Source organism: Monodelphis domestica, chromosome 1 (assembly GCF_027887165.1).
Source record: "Monodelphis domestica isolate mMonDom1 chromosome 1, mMonDom1.pri, whole genome shotgun sequence".
In the NCBI taxonomy this organism is placed as follows: Eukaryota; Metazoa; Chordata; class Mammalia; order Didelphimorphia; family Didelphidae; genus Monodelphis; species Monodelphis domestica.
Window position 1 is genome coordinate 753303437 of NC_077227.1, and position 19275 is coordinate 753322711.

The window sequence follows — 19275 nt, forward strand, 5'->3', positions numbered from 1 at the left end:
TGTTTTTTTTTCTTTAAGAATTGCCTTTTGATATTATTAAACAATCTAATGGGGAATGATTTATATATATATATATACATTTGAATTAGTTTATCAATTTTGAAAATTAGATGTTTATCAAAGAAATTTCCTACAAAAAAATTATCCTTGGTAGTTGTTTCTCTTTTAGTCTTAGTTTATTTAGATTTGTTTGTGAAAAAGCTTTTTCATTTTTATATAACCAAAATTTGACATTTTACCTTTTGGGAAACTTTCTATCCCTTGCTTCATTGTGGTCTCTTCTCTCCATAGATGTGATAGGTACTCTTTCCCTGTGTTTCTTTAATTTATTTATTTATGAGCTTTTGGTAGAACACAGATGAGAGCCACACATGAGGGGCAGGCATAGAGACATCACTCCAAGAAATACCTCAATTCATGTGATCACACATCAATTTGAATATTCCCCATAGGAAACAGTAGCTTGCATCTCTCAAATGTTTGCTCTGTTAGTTGATTAAAAAGAAATTAAACTGTTAAAATGAATATTTCCTACATGTCTCAGTTAACAGGCTAAAGATGCCTTAACATTTTCTGGCTATTGTACTTTATCTTGTTATTCTTGTTACTGTCTTTGGTGAAAGTCTACTTGTGTGCCATATTGCATGTTCCATCGTATTTAGATGATATACTGGTTAGCTTAATGTAATTGCTTTAATTTCTTCTCATATCTGCTTCCTTTAAATCTCATCCAACTTTTTCTAAGATTTTTGTTGATAACCCCCAATTATGTTGGATACATTTGTATATACTCTGAATTTGCTGATCTTTGATTGTCATGCCTCAGTAGAAAGTTACTCAAGAGCAGGGACTCCCTTATTTTTGCTTTTGGATTCCTAGGATGTAGCATGATGCTTGGAGCACAGGAAGGAAAGAAAAGAAGGAGGAAAGGAAGGAAGGAAGGAAGGAAGGAAGGAAGGAAGGAAGGAAGGAAGGAAGGAAGGAAGGAAGGAAGGAAGGAAGGAAGGAAGGAAGGAAGGAAGGAAGGAAGGAAGGAAGGAAGGAAGGAAGGAAGAGAGAGAAAGGAAGGAGAGAGGAGGGAATGGGGAGGGGGAAGGACGGAAGAGAGGACAGGACAGAAATAAAAGCATTTTGGGTGCTTATTAAGTGATACTTAATTGGCTAAGCCCTTGGTATAATGCTAAAAATAAGCAATACAGCCTTTTCCCTCAAGGAATTTACACTCCACCACAAAGAGATCACATAACTGTCAAGGAATCACTGGCAGTGCTAAACACGACCTTGCATTGAGTGGCTCTCTGACACTGGGCTGAGAATTTCTCCAGTTGATTCAAAGTCTCATAGATGTAGATAATTCAGATGGCAATTCATTGATCTTAATCTTGGACTATAAGTGCCTTGAAATCAGGGGATGTCTTTTGTCTCCTTTTGTATACTAGACGCTTAGCACAGTGCCTGGGACAGTATACATTTTATTAATATTGACTGATTGATTGACTGCTCCAATCATGACCAACTTTTTCAGCTCTCATCCACATCCTACCATTAGATCATTAAAACAGATTCATTTGGCATACTGGGATGTTTCCTCACTTTTTCCTGATCACTTGGGCTTCCATTGTTTATATTCACTTTAGTCGCATTAACAGCCCATATTTTCTGATCTCCCTTTCTTTGGTAATTTCCTGTTCTGCAGTTTTCCTTTAGAATTCCTTATTTACTGCATTTTGCATCATGGTCATACCCAGTTGCACCCCTCCATTGCCCTCTAGGTGACATTCCTTTTGGCCTCTAGAGGCTGTAGGGTTCCATAACTTTTAGCCATCTAACAGGGCCATGGAATTATTGATTTAAAATGAATGAGTTATTCCTCCATTAGGTACTCACCCCATAGGCTAGAAACTGGACCAATGATACCATCAGCAACTCAGCACTTGTTTAAGTGGAACTGCAAGTAAAGTGTTTTTTTTTTTCCTGGCTACCTGTCAGTGGAAATCATTTCTGCAGTGTGTGGTGGTGTCAAAAGGTCTTCAGGCATTTCTCTGAACCATGAGTCAGCAGCTAGTTTCTCCTACAAGCATGGATGATTGGGGGCAAAGGGGAGGGAATGTGTCCCATCTGAGGCTTTGGACAGTATAATGCTGTGCCCAGGTGTGAGGAAATGGGTGAATTAGGTTGATTGGGTTTAAGATTACATTTGAAGGTTACTACTTTTCAGCCCCTGTGCCACTAGTGTGACAACCATTAGCAATTACTATTTGTTGCATGAACAAAGAACTTATTAACCTCTTTTCCATCCAGTGACCTTTCCAGGGTTTCCTGTCCTCCTTCCCTACTTGGCAATCTTATAGACAGCATGCTGTACATCATCACATCCCCAGAGATGGAGCATCACAGAGCATCCACAGTTTCATTGATAATGTCAGAATGGATATCTGGTACTTTACCTCCGGGTCTTTGGCTCCACCAATTTGGCTCCATGAAATTTGACAGCTTAGGTATTTGAGAAGATACTAACACGCCTATCTTCTACCCACCCTCACTGGTTGCACTTACAATCTGATTATGCTTTCCATGTGATGAATCCTGTAATGGAGGGGTTAGCAGCCTATCTTAAAATTAGTGCAGATCCATCTGGGGTCAATACTTCAGTCCCCAAAGACTTGCATGGAGAGAATGGAGGACGTGTCTTTGTGTCCAATACATGAGTGTCAACCCTCACTTTTCCCAAATTGACAACTTCTTGGAAAGGTTTTACTAGGCACATGAGTTGCCTCCCACTGAGGTGGAGAAACCAACAAAACAAGACATATGTGACCTATATTGACCTAAATGAGTAGGAAGGATTCTAGAGTTTGAATTAAATAATCAAAAAAAAAATCACAGAATCAAAGATTGGAAGGAACCTCAGAGTCTCCCTAGTCCAACCCATGAACAAAAAGTCTCCTCTTTATACCATCCTTGACAAGTGCTGCTCCCAGCTCTCCTTGAAAACCTTCAAGGAAAAGGAACCTACTACCTCTAAAAGCAATCCATCCAATTTTTCCACAGCTCTTATTGTCAGAAAGTTTTATGGTTGTGTTTTTCTTTTCCTCACAGAGAACCTAAATTTTCCTCTTTGCAGCTTCTACCCATTGCTCCTGGTCAGGCCTTCTGGGACTAAGCTGGTCAAATTTCATCTCTTTTCCATATGGCAGCCTTTCAAACCTTATTAAGTCACCATCCCCTCCCCAGCCCCCAACAGCCTTCTCTTCTGCAGGCTAAATTTCCCCCAGTGCTCATATGTCATGAACTCGATGCCCTTTGCCATTCTGATTATCCTGCTCTGTCCATTCTCCTCTCTCAGTAACCTTCTTAAACCATGGGGCCCCAAACTGAATATGTTACTCCAGATGCAGGCCAATCAAGGCAGAGGCCAGAGGGCCGCTTGTCTCTTTCTATTTCAGGAAGCTGTGTCTTTCTTAAAGCAGCCCAAGATCCCATTGGCTTTTTTGGTGGCCACATGGCACTGCTGACTCAGATTGATCTGGAAGTTCATTAAAACCATCCCATACTCTGCTCTTTTACAGAACAACTGCTGCCTCTCCATGGTGCCCCCATCTGTAATTTGGGAACTGGAGGTTTTTGTACGTGACGGGAAGATTCTTACTTTTATACCTACTGGGCTTTACCTCATCAGATTCAGCCCAGAGCTCTCGTCTGCCAAGGTTCTTTTGGATCCTGCCACTGTCAGCCAAAGTGTTAGTTCTCCCTCCCAGTTTGGTATGATCTGAAAATTTGATGAGCCTATTTCTTCCCTGCTGACTGGTGACAAGAGCCTAGCACTGATCATATTTTCCAGTCCTTGTGGACATGAGAGAGTAGTTCTGGGAAAGACTGACAGTCCTTGGTTGGACCCAGGCTTTCCCTTACTTTCCACAAAAAATGTCAGCTCATGCTGTCTTCTTCTTTCTTATTCACTCCTACCATCAGAGGTCCCATTAGGAGTCCTGGCAACAAGAGCCACAAAAGTTGGGAGGAGACAGAGTAGCAACCTGGGTACCTAGACAGTGACTCTGTGAGCCTCAAGTAGGCTAGTGCTACTGCAGGGAAGCAGCATATAGATCTCTCCAGAAGGATGATTCTTCCTTCCCTGAAACTCCATCCCTCAGCAAGCATCATGGTGACTCCACAAAAGGACAAAGGATTTCCAGTGATCCAGAGTTCCCACAAGCACCTTTGGACTACCCTCCTCTCAGTTTGAGCCCAGGCTCCCGATGGACCTCACTCCCAAGAAGGCTTTTCCTGTATCATTTCAATAGCTGTCTTTGCTCAAAAGCTAATTGGAGATGCTGACCCATTCATGACAGGAACATCATTTTCCAGGCTTGTGAGCAGCAGGGTTTGAAGCCACGGGCATTCAGGGTTCCATAAATAGAAAGAGTTCTCCTTTCACCAGTCAGCCTGGTAATGCAAGGAAGATGAATAAGCAGACTCAACTGAATCAAAGACTGGATTGCACCAGTGGAAGGAGTTCCCCAAATGAGCATTCCCTAAGTGACTAAGATCACTGATGTTCTATGTATTTATTTGTTGTCATAGTTGTTTGGCCATTTTCTCCTGGACCTCTCAGGAGAAAACTCTGCACCCGCTCAAGTTGGTGCCTTCTCTGTGGTTTATAAAATCCCAAAGTTTCCTAAAACCCTGAGATGTGAAATGACTCACCCACAATCACACAGCCAGGGTGTGTCTGAGGGAGGTCTTAAACCTAGGACTTGTCAGATCCAAGGCTAACTTGCTAACCACTGTAGAACTCAACTTCTCCTTTGGCCATTACAGTTTGAGGAAAAAAGCATCCTCAGAGAGAGGACATGATCTTCCCATGATGGAGAAGGTAGTAGGAATAAACTACATGAATCACACTCAATTATGCCTCACTCCAACTATAGTGTTTTCTCCACTTAGCAACACTACCTCCATTCTGGTCACCTCCTTTTGGATATGATCCAGCCTATTGATGTATTTCCTAAACCACAGAGATGAGCTTGAAAATGGAACTCAAATGAGATCTAGTAAGCAAAGTACTTGCAAAAAATATTATCATCATCATCATCATCATCATCATCATCATTATTCCTCCTACCTGCTTCCGAAGCATCTATTTCCTTTAACACTCTTTAACATTCTCCTGAAATCCAGGCATTAGATAATTAAAAACCTTAACCAGTCTGGACTGAGAAAAAAAATCAATTACATTCTTGCCTATGAAAACACCCCAGTTCTGGGACTGCATGTTCCTGGGGACCCATATTTCCTGGGCCTCCTGCACAATAACCAATCAAGAACCAGAGCTTCTATGGCAGGCATGGGCCCCATTGTAATTGATTTAGAAGATGTATTTAGATACCGTTAATAATGCATGCCATCCACAGAACATTACTTTATGCATTATAAATATTTCAGGGCGGAGAGCTTTTAATAGCCCACGATATTACTCGTTGATCATATCAGACAAATGACAATACCAGCCCATTCTTCGAGGCCTCGGGGTTCTCCTGCTGAAGATATATTTGTGTGTCTCCCAAATGCTTGTCGAAATAAGGACGTGGAGAATAGAAGTAGCTAACGTTAATAGAGCCCTTTCTGATGACAAAGCAACTTGGAGCCTGGGAGAACCAAAGATGGAGCCCTTCAAAGTTTATCAAACACTTTGCCCAATATTCTCTCCCCTCAGACTCACAACTGGGAAGCAGCTGCTCTTTGTACTTGTTTGTGGATCATTTGTCTGTCCTGTATGGTTGTTATGTAGTGTTGTTTATGTAGGGACTTACTGGTGGGTCCTTTAGCCCTGGGAACTCCAGGTGGGAGAACCTTTTTCGCGGATGCATTTTTCCTGGCTGTACCTTACTCTCTTGACTGGTGAAGAGGCTGAGCATCCTCGTGCACCCAGCATCCTGAAGCGAGAGCTGACCTCCATTCTAGGCTAGCACTGAAGCCCTGTGTGTGCCCTTCTATGGGTATTCGTGAGCCATTCACAGATTAGTCAGTCGAGTATCCTTGATCTTGGCTTCATTGAGGAAGTCTCCTCACATCACTCAAATCTGTTAATAACTGACATTTATCTAGAACTGATTGTGTCAGGCACTGCACCGAGTGCTTTACAAATACCACCTCCATTGTTCCTGCCAACAGCCCTGAGAAGGAGGCCCATTTGATGAAGAAACTGAGGAAAACAGATGTCAAGTGACTTGCCTAGAATCACACAACTAATAAGTATCTAAGGCTAGATTTGAAATCCAGTCTTTTGGACTCCAGGCCCAGCACTCCATCGATTGGCTCACATGGCTGCCCCTAATATAAATGGTCTGGATTCAGCTCACTCAGTCTCTTGTTCAGGAGGTTTATAAAAATTAGTAAAACAATCTGGAGAGTCTTGAATTAGAATACAATTGCAACATTTTATTTTCCCCTCCCCATTAGAATATAAATTCCTAGAATTTGCATCTGTATCCCAAGGGCTTAGTATGGTGCCAGGCACCTAGAAAATGCTTATTAATGATCTCTCCATCTTTCTATCCAATCCAGCTATTTGCTCATCTCCTAAGGCACAATCATATTCCATTACATTAATATATCCATCTTCATTTTCCATTTGGCTTCTCACATGGACTTCACCAGTCTCCAGATATCCATCTTCTTTCAAGATATAATCATCCCTGAAGCTCATCCTCTTCAGTACCCTCTCTGTCCCTTGGGCCCCTTCCTCCTTCTGATGGAAGAGCTTGAAGGCCAGAGACATCCTCCCAGATATTCTAGTCAAGGAGGAGACCTACAATAGGCACATCAACATTTTCTGTTTTTTTTTAACCCTTATTTTCTATCCTAAAATAAATTTTGTGGATTGATTCCAAGATATAAGAGTGATATAGGCTGAGCAATGGGAGTTAAGTGACTTGCCCATGGTCACACAGCTAGGAAGTATATGAGGTCACATTTGAACCCAGGACCTCCATGGGTTCCTTCTCTAGGCCTGGCTTAAGCCACCTAGCTGCCCTTTACATCATCATTTTCCACCTGGCTTTAGGATTTTGCCAAACTCCCATGCTGGGCTCTACCCCTCTAGCTTTTCACAGCTTTTTAAAAAATGTATTATCTTCCCCCATCTGACTGTAAATTCATTGTGGACAGGGACTGTCTTTCTTCATATCCTTGCCACTTAGCATAGTTTTTGATGTTTCTATATTTTTCAGCCCTATCCAACTTTTCATAGCCCCCTTGGGGGTTTTCTTCACAGAGATACTGGAGTGATTTGCCACTTCCTTCTCCATTTTGTTTTACAGATGAGGAAACTGAGGCAAGCAGGATTAAGTGACTTGCCTGGGGTCACACAGCTAGCAAGTGTCTGAGGACAGATTTGAACTCAGGAAGATGAGATTTCCTGACTCCAGGCACAATGTGCTGTGCACTATGGTGCCACCTAGTTACCTTAGAACTCAATATATATTTATTGACATTATAATTTGTTCAGGATTTCCCAATTGGTCCATACTAATCATGATTTCCAGTTCTTTGCTTCAACAAAAAACCCGCTACTCTAAGTATTTATGTTCACATGACTTATTTCCTCTTTCTTTGATCTCTTTGGGGTATATGCCTGGTAATGGCATTGCCACATCCAAAAGTATGCACGGTTTAGGGACAATGGGAATATGATTCTAAATTGTTTTCCAGAACAGCTAGACTAATTCACAGATCTACCAATATCCCATTAGAGTGTGCTTGTTTAACAGTGAATCCTAGCATTTTAAACAGAGTTTGAACCTCTCTCCCCTTTATATACTAATCTAATTTACTGTCTCATACAAGTCCCTCGTTTGCATATAATGAGATACAGAAACAAAGCAACTATGACTGATGATAATTTTATTTCTAGAATATGCTATCATTAAAGTACCACTTAAGCAGCAAGTAGCTTAATTTAAAGCAGAAAAAACTTTGAATGAAATATCAAGAGATATCCCATATATTCACACACGCCCCAACCCAATTCATGCAACTAACAAGATGCTCTATGATGTGATCCCTTCATCAGGTGAGAAGGTCTCTTGGACTCAGTTGCAGAACCAATAAAACACAAACTGCTTGGGAATGAAGTCTATACATCTCCATAGTTCTCATCCTGAAGGAATTTGTATTCTAGTAGCGTTGGGGAGAGGGAAGGACTAGGAAGTCAAAGGGATACTGAGTGGTCATAGAAAATGTGATGGGTACATCTCTGCTCTGAGCCCATGCCCTGGGATGACTACAGACCTTTTAATTGTTATTATAAAGTCAAATATAGCTCCATCAGAAGAGAATCACCAGCCACCATTTCCTGTCTCTTCCTTCTTTCTTTGTAAGCTGTTGCATGATCTCTTTGTTGATTACATAGCAACATATCGTAGAATAAAATATCATAGACTTAGAAGTAGAAGGGATCACAGAGGTGATCTATTTGTGATCCTTCATAATGCAGGTGAATCAATTAAGAATTTATCAAGCACCTACTTAAAAGCTGAGTCCTGTCTTTCTGTTTTTTCTGTTGCTGCTCCTTTCTTTCTTGGAATCCTTCTCAGATTTTCTGACAGTTAGTCAGTTTATAAGCATTTAATAGCCATCTGCAACGTGCCAAACATTATTCTAGATGTTTGGAAGATTAAAAAAGTGAAAAGCTAGCCCCTGCCCTCAAGGATCTCCTAGTCTATCAGGGGAAACAACATGAAACACTATATAGATAAGAGACTTACAGGTTAAATTGGAGATAATCAAAAGAGGAAAAGCTTGAGCATGGGGGAGAGGGGACTGGAAAACGCTTACTGTAGAGGGTGAAGTTTTAGCTGGGATTTGAAACAATCCAGAGGATCCATGAAACAGAGAGGTGAAAGGAGAGAATTCCAGGAGTGGAGGAGAAAGTGAAAATACCCAGTTCTGGGAAATGGAATGCTTTGTGTAAACAATAGGAGGTAGTCAACATCCTGTGTCACATACTACATAGGAGTGTAGATTTTTAAAATTAATCTCCAATACTCCAAGTATTGTGTTTATTAAGATTTATTAATAAAAAGCTTGAAGCAAAAGGAAAATAAAAGGCTAGAGAAACAGAGAGAGCTCACCAGCCTCACAAATGGAAAGAGAGAGAGAGGGAGGGGTTACAAAAACTTATATACAACAATGCAAGAACGCAGGTAAACAGAAAGGGGAAAGGATTATTGGGACAAGAGAAGAATTCTGGGAGATGGAGTCCGAAATTTTCTAATTATACAGGAGTGAATAAAAGAACTCCTATAACTTCTGTGGATCTGAGCCCATGGGACCATCGTCCTTCTCTATAAAATAGGAGCATTACAATACATCGAAGGCTCCTACCTGAGTCCACAAAATGCCAAGGAGTCACTGAATATATTTCATGAGGTTTATATGACTGAATGTGAGGGAAATAGATCTTTATTTTCACTAAGCTCTAGTTGGACTTAGCATTCCCTTCCAGAATTTAAAAACATTGTTGTGAAAAGGGGTCCATATCCTTCACCAGATTTCCAGATGGATCTGAGACAAGGAAACATTGAGGGTGAATGGAGCAAATGAACGAGAACATCCTTTCCAGCTAAAGCCTAGGCTCCATCCCATTTTTCCAGACTTACAATAAGAGGAAATAAGAAATTGTGGTGGCCTCTGACTACTCTCCTTGCTTTCTGCTGTTCCAGTGAAAGTAAGCAATCATGTGATTTATCAATTATTTAGTGAAAGGAGGAGATGTCACCTATTTTCAATAACCAAATTCAAGTTGCTCATGTCTTATCTATTCGAAACCTTTTGAGTTTGATTGAGGCATTAATGAGCCCGTAGTCTAGTGGACATCATCTGCAATAAACCTAGGAATGGTGACAATAATTAAAATAGCCCCTCTTCAATTAGCCTAAGCACCCATTTTTCTCCTGTGGGACAATTTACTTCCCTCAATCCTGTTTCACTTTCAACCTCCATCTCAGAGAATTCAACAACTCACTGTTAATTTATTAATCCAGACAAAAGAGAAAAGTCAAACAAATAGTAAAAGATGTAATAACATTGTATTTGGGGTCAGTTTATCTTCCTTTCCTCTATCTTCCCTGCCCTCTCCTCCCGTCCCCTCCCCTCTCATCTCATCTCCTCTCTTCTCCCCTTACCACCACCTTAGACAAGTTGAAGCAATGAGAGCATGGAGAAGAGTCAGATTAAAAAAAAAACAGTGACTATGATCGCAGTAAATTTGTGAGGAAGCCATGGAAGAATCTCCTCCTGAACTTGTCAACTTTGGACCTGGTTTCATCCAAGCAGCTTCAAGAAAAGATCTCATCTCATCTCATTTTTTTGTATGTCACTGTGTGTAGCACAGCCACTGAAGGATAGCAGATGCACAAATTGGAGAGGAGAAACTCCACCCCAGGGAGAGGCTTTTGGCATCCACTATGGCTTAGTAGATGGGAGCAGAGAACCTGCAAATTATCCTGAAAAGCTGACGTCAAGTTGATAGTAATAGAAAATAGCCTGAGATCCTAAAGAAGTCATAACTAAATGGCCACTGGACCAATGACATTTAGGCAGAAAGCAACATGATAATACAACCAAAAGATATTTTTATATATAAATAAATATTTCTATAGCATTGCAGGTAAGAATGTTTCTGGTTCCACATGTGTCCTGGTCACATGTATCCTTATTAAGCCTACCTTACACCCTTGGGTTCCTCAGATCCATCCCTTCAAGAATATTCTCCAACTCTGTGTTCCCGATCTATTTATCCAGAAGAATGTGACCCGATCATGCTTGTTCTCTAAATATGTGAACTTTTATCCTGGTGGACTAGCAACATTTTACAAAATGTTCTCTATTTGTGGGAGGGGTCTCTTCCCATTGTGCTTATTACTTTTCACATCAAAATATCCCTCTCTAGTCTACACCCCTGTTAGATATGTTGGTGCCCCCATTAGAAGGTAAATTCTTTGAGGGGAGGAATTCTTTTGATTGGCCTCCCCATCGTTTCCCATATTGACATATAATATGTGCTTAATAAATGTTTTCATTCATTTCTCCATTCATTTTTCTTGTCCTTTGCTACATCATTTGATTAATTGCTGTGCTGTGTATCTTTTAACTAGCTGGTTTAAAAAATATTGGTGGAGATCTGTGAGAGATCTGAGGAACTTTCAGCTTGAGAAGTTTGGGCAAGACTTCTTGTGGAGAATGACACTTGAGCTGGGCCATAGAAGATGGGAGAGTTTTCAAGGGCTGGAGAGGTGGAACATGAGGGAGGGGAGAATTTCAAGCTTAGAATAATGGCATGGAGTGATATGATTGGTGTTGATTATGATGATGCTTTTCTTTGCATAAGATTTTCAGACGTTCCACAATATTACAGTGGTACCTCGGTACTCATCATTAACTCACTCCAGAAGGCAGCTAAAGTACCCAAAAGATTGAATAACAAATGAACTTTTCCCACAAGGAATAATGTAGATTGAATTAATCCATTTCAGATACCCCCCAAACCCAGATTTTATAAGGCATTTTATGCATTAATGGAGTTGTGTTTTACTAAATAAACATTTGCAACATATAGATATGAACATAAGATAATTAGATTAAAAAAAATAACTTAAGCTTAACTTTGCCTGTATTGAGAAGAGTTCAAGACTTCAGGGGATGGTGGAGAGAGAAATGTTATTGCCTGCCAGGACAGTCGCCTTCCCCAATATCTGAGGGCTCCTGCCCTTCTGGAATTCTTTCTCTTTCTCTCTTCTGTCATTTATCACCACTAAACCCTACTTGAGATGCAGAAGCTTCACAAGAAACCTATCCAATGATTGCTTTTGTCTGAATTTCAAAATTCCTTTGACACGGGAAATGGTTTTTTCATTTATCAAATTTACAATTCTGCTTGTCAAAGCTCTGTCAATGTGGTATTTTTCACCAACGTTTTGCACTTCCTCCCATTTTGCACACATTTCCCTTTTCAATGAAGTGGGGATTTCTTCCTTTGCCTCCTCCTGACTTGAAGAAAAGTCCACCACCCCTAGCTTTTGCTGCTCCCTTTGATGCTCCTGAAGCTCCTTAGTGTTGAGTTCTTGTTTATGCTCCTGAAGTAACACGTGATCATTTTTTTTTACCTGGAATGTTTCCTGAGATTGCAATGCTCACAAGTTCTAGCAAGCAAGTCGAGTGCTGAGCAAACACTGATTACTGCGACAATATTTTTTCTTGTCAAAATGCATCAAATACCAAATTCGATGCATTCCAAAAGCACCAAGTATCAAGGTCTGAGTGTGTTTTTCTATATATTCTTCTTTTCATTCTTGGCACCTCTTTGAGAAATTTTCTTAGGCAGGAGCTTCTCATCCAGGGGCTTTAGTATTACTATTATGCAAATGCTGCTATAATTGCAATAATATTATAGGATTTTCAGATTCCATTTGACCTTTATTCTAATCCTATAGGTTATGTATTAAAAGGATAGAATGGCAGACACAGGAGCACCACTGAACACAGAACGGGGATGTCAGATGTGGGAGGGACGTGTGAACATAGTGCATAGACTCTTAGAGAAGGGAGAGACTTAAGGATGTGGATGGGTCCTAGAATGTAAAACACACAATGTCAGAGCAGGGAAAAAAGAGCCCAACATTTCAGAGCTGGAAGGGATTTAAATCATGGAACAGAAAATGTCTCATCGAGGAAGGAACTTATGGTAAAGGACAAAGAACATCAGAGTTAGGAAGAGCAATAAGGCTTATTTAGGGTACTCCATCATTTTCTACACTCAAAATCTGAAAGAGGAAATATTCTACCCAAAGAAATAGAGTGGGTCAGACAGATAATTTCCTTCCTGTCTTATTTCCTCTACAAATGCTTTGCCTTTTATTCATCTTTTTCCCTCACTGCAATCTCGATTCACTCCAATGTTCTGGATGACTCAGAACGCATATCTTTAGAGGAGAATAGATCTGCTAAAAAGGGCAAACATGATTCAGGGACAAAACTTCCCTGTTCTTGACTGTCCGCTGAGAATGCTCAGATTTTTCTGTCCTCCTTTTCTTTAAGTGACAAAGTCTTGCAGATGGAATGGGCACTAATGACTCTTTTTTCCCTCCCAATGAAGCCAAAAAACCACAAGAGCAGATAGAGGTGGACAGCAGTGAGTCTGGATCAATGCCTTGTCTCAGGGCCTATGTTATCTTATTCCAGCCTGGCCTGAGCCTGTTTCTTTTGTAGTCCATTGCTAAGCTCCATGGTATATACTGTCTCTTAAAAATGAGATATACTTCCAAATTTGCAATAAGAGCCCTCCTGTGAATGAGGCTACTAAAAAGAGCAGTTGGGTCTACTCAGGGACTTAGGAGGACTGTTCATAGCTCTCTTTTTCTTTCTCTTCCTCCTCCCAGCTTTGCTCTTCTACATACTAGTTATGTCCCTTCTTACTTTGTGCCCCAATTTTCTCTCCTGCAAAATGGGGACAAGAGTTTAGATGATCTCTAAGGTTCCTTCCAGTTCTGACATTCTACATTCACTACTCTGATATCTTCCTAGATCTGAAGCCTGTGACCTTTCTCCTCCTGATCAGTTTTCCTTTCTTTCTCTGTTTTATCTCCCTAGCTATGTCTTATTCCTCATTAAATCATCTGTGGATGACTCCCAGGGAGAAGAAAGTGACTGACCCACATTTCCCATATAGCTTGTGAACAAGGGTTTCCCTGAGCTACCTAGCTGTTGGACAGCTCCAGTACTGAACTAGTATTCATTGTTGACCTCATTATGGTTTCTAATGGGGGCTGGTTGGGTGGAGATCAGCAGTGCATTTGGGAAGAAACTCTCCATCAGATTTCTAGCACCAATCTATCTCTCTCCACACTTTCAGGAGAGGATGACGACAAAATCTAAATGCATTCAAACAAAATGATGGCTTTCAAAAATGGCTTGTGGGGCAACCAATCCACTTCCTTCATTTACTACCTGAAGAGATTGAGGACCAGAGAGTGAAAAGCAAGTTTTTGTGGACAATAAGCAGCAAGACTGACACTTATCTTGAGTAGATGCAAGAGGCTTTGTTGCACAGTGGTTTGGTGAAAGAAGATCAAGGGGGTTCAGCAGACTGTCATATAGGTCTGAACTATTAGTGAGATGTATAGCAAGATACAGTAGCCAAGAAACATAATATTGTCTTGGGCTGAATTGAGTTAGAGAATCTAGGATGAAGGAGGTGAAAGGTTACCTGAATTTGATTTTTTTCTTCCCTGGCCCAACCACATCTGGAGAATTGTATTCAGTTACAAGAACTATGTTTTAAGAAGATCACTGATAAGCTGGGGTCTGTCCAGAGGAGGGCAATGAGAGTGATAAGAGGACCTGGGTTCATGCCATAGGGTCTTGGTTAAAGACACCAAGAATGTTAAGCCTCAAGAAGATAATGCTTAGAGAATATGCAAGAGAACTCTTAAAAAGCTGTCATGTGGGAGAAAGATTGCTTATTTTGCTTGGCTCCTAAAGACAGACTCAGGAGGAAGAAGTTGCAAAGAAACAAATTTGGCATGGTGACAGGAAAAGTTTTCAATAACTAGAGCTGTCCCATAGTGTTCTCTCCCCCCTCCCCCCACCATTGGAAGCCTTCAGGCAGAAGCCCCAGGGTTGTTCAAGGACAAAGTTAGGGAAGTTCAGAGATGGAAGGGAAATTGGTGGCTCTGCAGTCCAATTTTGAAATGAAAAAGAATCTCGTCTCTACAACATACCCAACAAGGAATCATCTTGACTCCTCTTGAAGACTTTTACTGTCTTCCAAGGCAGCCCACTCCACACTGGGACATCTTGAAATGCCATCTCCATCCAATCCTGCCCATGAGATCAAGCATAAAATGTCCTTCCCGCAACTTTCATTTCTCAAATTGGATTGTCCCTGATATCCCTTCCAACAATGGAGACTTGGTTGTTCTAATAAAAAAATCATTCATTCCTCCTACATTTACTAAGTTGCCTATATTGTCATTCATTCAGTATTTATTAAGTACCTAATGCAGTGCATTATAAAGTGGGGGAAAGTCAAGTTTATCTTCCCCTTCTATCATGGGGCTAACCCTTTAGGAAAGGAGAAAGCACATACAGAAATAGCTATAACCCCAAATAAAGCATGGTAGGTGTAAAAGGAAAGCTTCATTTGATGTGCTATGAAATCAAACAGCTAAGCTTTGGGTATCAAGGATGATTTCATGCAGGAGGTGCTATTGGATCTTTGCTTTGGATGGTAGATATGACATAAATAGGCAAAGGTGGGTTCCAGTCGGATGGGGGAGAATTCCAATTATAGAATATAGAATAAGTACAGACCCAGAGAGCAGGGCTCATGGACTCAGAGGAATAGCTAGGATATAGAGTGACGTTTCCATCCCCTCACCTCATTTTCTACAAGAGGGATATTGTTTCTCTGCTCAAGATTCCAATTTGAAGATGTTCCTTCTATTCCTAGACCTGCCACTGTTTCTCAGAAAAGCCTCAAGAAAAAAAAGAACTCTTCATGCTTCATTTCCCCCCAGACTGAATGTGGGCAATGTTACCTGCCAGCTCCCCAGGAATGGTATTGTGATGCTGATCATGGTAACGTCTCCCCAAATGACTGGAGGTTCTTGAAAGAACACTGTAGGCTAAATATAAAATGTGATTCTTTCTCCCCTCCCCCCCACCTCCCAAATTGGCAATCCCTTGCCACCTTGCCTTGAGATAAAAGTAATCCTCACAAGAAGTTTTCCATTCCTGTCTGGAATAATTATGGTGGAAGTTTAAATGTGCTTTGTGGAGAAACCCACCTTGTCTCATATCATGGCCCCAGAAGATCAGGTTCCATGTTGAACCACCAATGAATGTCTGTTGACTTCTTACTACACTATGGATTGAGACCTGAAGGTTCTAGTGCTTACATTTTGGCAGATGAGAAAAATGGTCAAACACAGCAATCGTGAGTCCAATGAGTGTACAACAGTGGATAGAATGCTGGACTTGGAGACAGAGATCTGGATTCAAATTGTCTTTTTGTCCCTTGCTGACTCGGGGACCTTGGATAAATCACTTAACCTATAGAGCCTCAGTTTCCTTTCTTATAAGAATTAAAGGACCTCCAAAATCCCCCTAGTTCTAATGATTGATCCTATAAGAGGCCTTGGCCAGTCACCTCTGTAGCTAGTGCCTCCTGTCTCAGGTTGTTTTCAGTCTATTTAGTGTGACCAACTTACATATATGTCTTCTCCTTATTAGGATAGGAACACTGGGAGGGCAAGATTTTTTTTTCATTCTAGTCTTGGTATCCTCAGACATTATCATGGTGCCTGGCACAGAGTCGGGGCTTAATGTATATTTTTGATAGACTGATTGATTAAGCTCCTGTTGTGTGCAAAGGATTGAGCTAGTAGCCATGTTAATCTGGACAGGTAACAAAGTAGAAGGAAGCCAGGACATGGATGGAGAATACCTGAGCTTGCTTAAATGCTAGCTCTACCACGTGCTAGTTAGGAATCGAAGTCACTTCCCCTTTATGTCTTTTTGTCTCCTCACGTAATAAGTGGGAGTAGGAAAGATCGCACAGATCTCTCAACAAGCTAGCAGACTAGAAGGGATCCAAGGTTTCTGTGACTTTGAATTCTTGATCCTGTGTCAGAGCTAGAAAGAGCATTAGGGAGCATAAATAAAGGAAGGAAACCGAGGAACAGAAGGAAACTTGCCCAAGGTCCCCCAGAGAGTGACTTGAGACCGTGGTTTTAAGTACCAATCCCAACGACTTGCTATCATCAAAGGGAAATGGGGAGAAGGGAAACATGGCAACTAAGGCTGCAGCTCAGAGGGAGAGCAGCCCACCAGGACAAAGAGCTGCAATTTCATCCATCATCCAGATCATTGGGGAGGTGTTGGAGCACTGAGGTGACCGAATGGACTGTTTATTCCTTGTCTGGATTTTGAAGGCAAGACAAAAATGATGACAAATAGCACACCTGCATCTGGCTCCCATGCCAGAAAATGGCTGCTACCCTGTCTGAGAATTTGCCAACATCTCCTCCTCCCTGGATGAGTGTTGGCTCTTGGGTCCAGGCCGCGGCACCAGGGTGTTTTGTATGCTGTATGTGTGTGCGTGTGTGCGTGTGTGTATGTGAGCTCCTCACCAGATTCCCGCCATGTCCCCAATTCTCAAAGGCATCTGGGACATTTGCTTTGAGAAATGCTAATGGGCTGTCAAAGAAATGAAAAAAAAAATACTGAATCCTTCTTAAGCTGTCCTATTTGTCTGCTCATGAATTGGCCTCTGAGGATGGTGAAAATGTTTTATACATGACCATATTTTGGAGCCCTCTTTTATCTTTTTGTCATAACTAACGTTGCACAGGCCAAGGGGATGCTCTTGTAATTATCCAACCCTGGCTGACCACTCACATACACAAAGCGAGGGGGTGCGTGCTTTTCAGAAATCTTCCCCCAGATGGGTTATCTTGCATAGAGTAAACTCTTGTAAGTGCTTATTTATCTGTGGTTGGCTTGTAAGAAATGCCACTCTTTAATGAAGGTACTTACAAACAACTGGCAAAGGAAAGGAGGTAAGAAATGGACTAGAGGATGGGTAGGACCATCCTTTTGGCTTTACCATTCTGAGTTACAATTAGAATCCAGAACTCGAACCCAAACCAAGTGACACGAGGTAACAAGCTCCTGGGGGAAAAGACACAGCTTACTTGGGATCCGAGAGGCCCAGGGTTACAAAGGGTTCCAGGGGAACTAGGCAAGGAGTGTTCTCTTTCTGGGTTTTAGCTTCCTTCTCTATGAAAAGAAAGATGCGGAATGCAAACAACCCTTTGAGCTCTGCCACTCCATGTTCTTGTTCTAAGTTCTTCCAGTTAACATTTTGTGTTTATTTTCCACATTCCACATTCCATCTCAGCCCTGGGATTTTGCATTCTGGATGCTGAGTTCTCCTCCACTCTGGCATTTATGTTCTATGCTCCAAAGTTCCCTCTGTTCTCCACCCCACCCCAGCAGCTTCAAAAGTGTGTGTTTTATGTTCTAAGGTCTCTTCTCGTTCTGACACTTGTGTCCTATCATCTCAGGCTCCTCCAATGCAGATGTTACATATTTGGTGTTTTTAAGGCCCCTCCAGAACTGTGATAGATCCCCATAGATCTTACATTCTTTGGACAGATGATTTCAGAAACATGCTATGGGACTGCTTGCTGTTGTTTAGCCCCATTACTCTTGGCATCCCCTATATTTGATTAGAAAATCATCTGGGGGCAGCTGGGTGGCTCAGTGTATTGAAAGCCAGGCCTACAGATGAGGGGTCCTGGGTTCAAATCTAGCCTCAGACACTTCCCAGTTGTATGACCCTGGGCAAGTCACTTCACCCACAATGCCCAGCCCTTACCACTCTTCTGCCTTGGAAGCCAATACACAGTATTGACTTCAAGATGGAAGGTGAGGGCTTAAAAAAAAAAGGAAAGAAAACCATCTGAATGAATGTACAGTCTCAGACACTCATACCTCCAAATATGACATGCAGAGAGTAGTTGTGGGAACTATTTCTAGGTATGAAAACTTAAGAGTCAAACAAAGAAGCTATGATACATGGATTGAACATTTAATGGAAGCTCTTTGAGGAGGAGCCTGTAGTTCCACAGTTCTGGGAAGAATGAGCTGAAGCTCAGAGTGTGAAAACTTTCAAGATACAAAGTAGAACATTAAATCCCAAGGACAGAGAATCATAGGATTAGAAACTGGGGACCAGAAGGGCATCAGAGGTAATCTGGTCCAACCCCCTCATTTTACAGATGAGAATACATAAAGAGAGAGGAAGTGACTTATCTAAGGTGACATAGACATGATTTAAATACTGAGCCTCTAACTACAAAGCCGGAAATCTTTCCAACATGTCACATTGTTTCTATTGCCTTTCATATGTAAAGAAGAGTCTCTCTTCCCTTTCCCTCTCCCTTTTGGCAGCCCCAAGCCCTCCTCCATGGTATTTATGAATGCTAGTGAGCTATTTTCTTAATATGGAACCCAGAGAGAGAAAGAAGGAAAGAAAGGAAGGAAGGAATGAAGAAGTAAAGAAAGGAAGAAAGAAAGAAAGGAAGAAAGAAAGAAAGGAAGAAAGGAAGAAAGAAAGAAAGAAAGAAAGAAAGAAAGAAAGAAAGAAAGAAAGAAAGAAAGAAAGAAAGAAAGAAAGAAAGAAAGAAAGAAAGAAAGAAAGAAAGAAAGAAA